Consider the following 5,244-nt stretch of genomic DNA (forward strand, 5'->3'; position numbering starts at 1 on the left):
TGGAAGAATTTAACTTTCCAAATATTGATTCGAAATGGTACAGCAGAAATACTTTATGGGTCAGTTTTTGTCCAATGTGTGCAGAATGGTTTCCTGACACAGTATGTAGATAGGCCAACAAGGGCCGAGGCCAAATTGGCTTTGGTACTGAGTAATGAACCAGACCAGGTGTTAGATTTGGATGTTGGTGAACACTTTGCTGATAGTGACTACAATTCAGTTATGTTTACCTTAGTGATGGAAAGGGACAGGTGTCTACTGCAGGACAAGAGTTATAGCTGGGGGAAAGGTAATTATGATGCGATTAGGAAAGGTTTTAGGATGCATAGGTTGGGGAAGGAAACTGCAGAGGATAGGTACAATTTAAGTGTGGAGCTTTTTCAAACAACAGCTACTGTGTGTCCTTCATAATTTTATACCTGCCAGGAAAGGAGGAAATGGTTGAGTGAGGCTGCTGTGGTTTACTGAAGCAGTTGAATCTCTTGTCAAGAGGAAGAAGGAGGCTTATGTAAACATGAAACATGAAGGCTCAGTTCGGATGCTTGAGAGTTACAAGTTAGCCTGGAAGGACTTTTTAAAAAAGCTAAGAATAGCCAGGATAGAGCATGACAAGTCTTTCGCAAGTAGGATCGCGGAAAACCCTCAAGCTTTCTATCAGCATGTCACGAATAAAAGAATCACCGAATGAAGATTAGTGGCAATCAAACACAGTCGTGTTAAGTTGTGTGTGGAGTCTGAGGAGATAGGACAGGCTGTAAATTAATATTTGAATCAGGATTCACAATGGAAAAAGAAAATGCTGTCAAGGCCAATACTGAGAAACAGGCTATTAGTCTAGACGGGATTGAAGTTCGTAACGTCGAGATGTTAGACGTTCTGGGGAGTGTGAAAATAGATATGTCCCCTGGGCCAGATGGGATTTATCCTAGGATTCTCTGAGAAGCTAGGGAGGAGTTTACGCAACCAACTGTTCGGATTTTTACATCACCATTGTCTACAGGAATAATGCCAGAAGATTGGAGGACAGCAAATGTTGTCCCTCTGTTCAAGAAATGGAGAAGAGACAACCCTGGTAATTTTCTACCTGTCTTACTTTGGTTGTGGGGAAAGTGTTGGAAAGGATTATAAGAGATAGGATTTACTATCATCTAGAAAGGAAACATTTGATTCGGAATAGTCAACAAGGTTTTGTGAAGGGTATGTCATGCCTCACAAATCATACCGAGTTCATTGAGAAGGTGACCAAACAGGTGGATAAGAGTAAAGTGAGGTATGTGGATTTCAGTGAAGCGTTTGATAAGGTCCCCCATGGTCGGCTATTGAAGAAAATATGGAGAGTGTGGTGTTTGAAAAGCAGAATAGATGAGGTAGCATCCAAGATGCATGCAAGTTGATGTTTCTCTTGTAAGCCCTTCATCAGGAATCAGTTTTATGGTCTGCAGCATCTGCAGTCTTCATTTTCTCTTCGCTCCTCGGATGCTGCCTGACCTGCTGTGCGTTTCCAGCGCCACACTCTCGACCCTGATCTCAAACATCTGCAGTCCTTACTTTCTCCCAGAAAATATGGAGACGTGGAATTGTGGGTGATTTAGCGTTTGGATCACAAATCGGCTAGCTGAAAGCAGACAGAAGGTGGTAGTTGATGGGGAATGTTCATCCTAGAGTTTAGTTGCTAGTGGTATAGTGCAAGGATCTGCTTTGGAGTGACTGTTGTTTGTCCTTTTGAAAATGACCTTAATGAGGGTATAGAAGGATGAGTTAGTAAATTTACGGTTGTCAGTAAGGTTGGTGGATCTGTCAGCAGTGCTGAAGGATGTTGTGGGTACTGAGCAGTAATGTTCTGTGTGCATGGACCTACAATGGGCTAAATAGCTTCCTTCTGGGATGTAACGATTCTGAGGTACTCTGGCACGCAATAAAAGCTTTAGGTACCTGGAGAGTCAATCTGGTCCAGTAAAGGAGACACACTGCACAATCATCCATCATCTCTTCCTGTTCTCTGATATACAGCGGCATCAAAATATCAGTCCAAACAGAATAGATTGATTCAAATTCAAGCAGTCAGGAGAACGTTCACCCGAGGGGATTGCCGTCAGAGGATTCAATGAATAATAAGATTTCAGAATAACACAAAAAAAAATATCACAGCAGCATAATAATTGGCAGCAGAGTAAAACTTAGTTCCAAATATGTTCAGGTTCAGCATTGTGTTCAGCTTTGGTCACCTTGCTGTAGGAAGGATGGTATTAAACTGGAACTTTACAAGGATGTTGCCAGGACTCAAGGGTCTGAGTCATAGGGAGAGGTTGGATAAGCTGGGACATTCCTCTTTAGAGCGCTGGAGACTGAGGCGAGTGAAGTTCTTCGAATGTCTAGTCATGGCCCACATCAGTTCCAGTCTCCCAGCCTGCCTCGATCCCCTACAATTTTCCTACCAGTGGAATGGGTACATAATGGGTGCCATGTCCCTGGAACACCTGGACAACAAGGACACCCACGTCAGATTGCTGCTCATTGACTCTAGGTTCATCTTCAACACCATTATTCCCTTCAGACTGATCACAAATCTCCCTGATCTTAGTCTTGGCTCTGCCCTCTGAAATTGGATCCTCAGCTTTCTGACCCACAGTACACAATCAGTGAAAATAGGTAAGTGTGTCTCTTCCATGATAACATTCAACACTGAAATCCCAAAGGATGTGTCCTCAGCCCCCTACTATACGCCCTGTACACCCACGACTGTGTTGCCAAATTTTGAACGAATGCCATCTACATGTTCACTGATGACACCATCATAGTAGGACAGGTATGTAATGATAACAAGTCAAAATACAGAACCGAAATAGTGGACTTAGTGATATGCTGCAAGGAGACCATCCTCCCTTTTAACATCGGCAGAACTAACCAACTGATCAATGACTTCAGAAAGAAATGAGGAGAACATGCCCCCATCTGCATCAATGGAACTGAAGTTGAAAGAGTGGAAAGCATTAAGTTGCTCGGAGTGACGATAACCGACCTCCCATGTAGATGTGACAGCCGAGATGGCACAACAACGCCTCTTCTTTCTCTGGCAGCTCAGGACATTTGACATGTCCACAAGGACCCTCAACAATGTCTACAAATGCACCACTGACAGCAAAGTATCTGGGTGCATAATGACCTGGTGTGGCCACAGCCGTGCCCAGGACAGTAAGAGAAATGACAGAAGTTTGTGTACACAGCCCATGCCATCACGGAAACCAACGTCCCATCCATTGTCTCCATTTACACAGCTCACTGCCGTGGAAAGGCTGACAACATTATCAAAGACCCATCGCACCCTGGATCTCCTGCAATCTCTTCCATCATGCAGACAATACAGAATCTTGAACACACAAACCAGCGGCTCATGAACAGCATCGTCCCAGCCCACGATTAAAATGAGGAATGGACTCTCTAACTTCAAATAATGCTGATCTTGCTCACATTGATGTTGCCTATTGCATGCCCTTTCTGGTGTAGCCTGTATGTCTCAGTCTAAGTTTTTCCTTTACCCTATGATCTATATGGCCTTGCTTATTGTAGGAGCGAGATTCCCCAGCGAGGGACAAAGACTCTGGAGGCAGACAGGACACAGGCACGGAATGGACTTTAATTCAAGCAAAACCTGGTTAATGCTGGGAGAATACCAAAGGATCTTCCTCGAATCTGACTTTGACATGAGAAAACAATCGTTTCCTTAATCTCTAGCTCAGATCAGACGGCAAATCAATGACACACTTCGAGTTTACAGTAAAAAGACAGTATTTTTATACGTTCTGTGTTGCAATGATCATAAACAACTTTGTCAGTGTACCATCCACTCCCCTTCTGCAGAATCAATCTTGTAAAACAACTGATCATTGATGGACACTCCCATGGACAGCCCGAGTTTCTTATTTGTTTCGGATGTTTAACGATTGTTGGTATCTCTCGGCCTTGGGATCTTTCTATAATGCATTCCAAAGTTCGGGGCTCTGCTCTTTTCAGTCATATCCCTCATTGTTTATCTTGAAGGATTGCATGAGTTCTATTCTCCATTGGGCAGGCTATCTCTTATCAAATTCCGTGATCACATTTTACAGTAAAAAGCTGATTCTGATACAAAATACGTAATATTATTATTTCCACGGTTAACCTTTTTCTTCGTGAATTCGACAAGACAAGCCAGGTATCTCTTTAAGGTTTTATTATTATGTTGAAATCTGTGTCCATGATTATTTACCAGATATTTAACTAGAACTTATTACTATTGTAAACAGTTTCAAAGGCACAGCTAGCTTCTGAAAGATAACTTGAGATGCTGTTTTTGTGGATGAAAATAATCCTTACTGAGATCAGAATAAGTTACTTTTTGTAGTGATTCTTTAAAGTTTTTGTGCTACAATTTCATTTTTTCATCTGTGTTTTGTTACAAATCATCTTTTTTTTTAAAAAAGAACCTTCTTAACCACTATATTGGCATGTTTCAGAATCTTGCGAATCAGATTATCCTTTCTTTTGCTTTGGAATAATTCCCTTTTCAAAGGCCCTTTTTTCACTGATGCTGAAGCAATCTATTTTAATTTCTGTCTATTTTGTGGCTCTTCAGAAACAGACAGCTGAAGTAGACTTTTAAATTTCGGCCACTTCATGTCTCTAAAAAAAGGCAGCTCCAACCCTCACTATGATCTGCCAGAACTGTGTATAAACAAAGAGTTTCACTCTACTTAGATACATGCGACAATGAATCCTATCAAATCAAATAAAACCAAATCGTACGATCGAGAGAGAGAAATTGTCACAAGGTCAATACACCCCGATGAAACCTCTGCAGCCTGCCATATCTGGCCAAAAATCGTGATAGTCGATTAAACAACTAACTGTTAGAGAGGGCTTCACAATTATCCCCATTCTATCAATGGATCAGCTCTGCACATCAGTGTAAAAAACAAGGAAATAGTATCTGTACCATCCTCAGCCAGGGGTGTTGAGTCGATAATTCAATTCACCGTCATCATGATGCCCACAGGATCACAGATCAGTCTTCAACCAATTCAATTCGCTGCACGTGCCATGAAGACAAAGCTGAACACAGTAGAGAGGCAAATGCAATGAGTCCTGACCCCATTCCTGCAATAGGACTGAAGACTTGTGCTGTACAACAAGCCGTGCCCCTGGGGAAGCGGTTTCCTTCCAGCTATAACTCTGACATCTCCCTGGCAATGTGGAAAATTACTCAGT

Source organism: Chiloscyllium punctatum, chromosome 14 (assembly GCF_047496795.1).
Source record: "Chiloscyllium punctatum isolate Juve2018m chromosome 14, sChiPun1.3, whole genome shotgun sequence".
NCBI classification, from domain to species: Eukaryota; Metazoa; Chordata; class Chondrichthyes; order Orectolobiformes; family Hemiscylliidae; genus Chiloscyllium; species Chiloscyllium punctatum.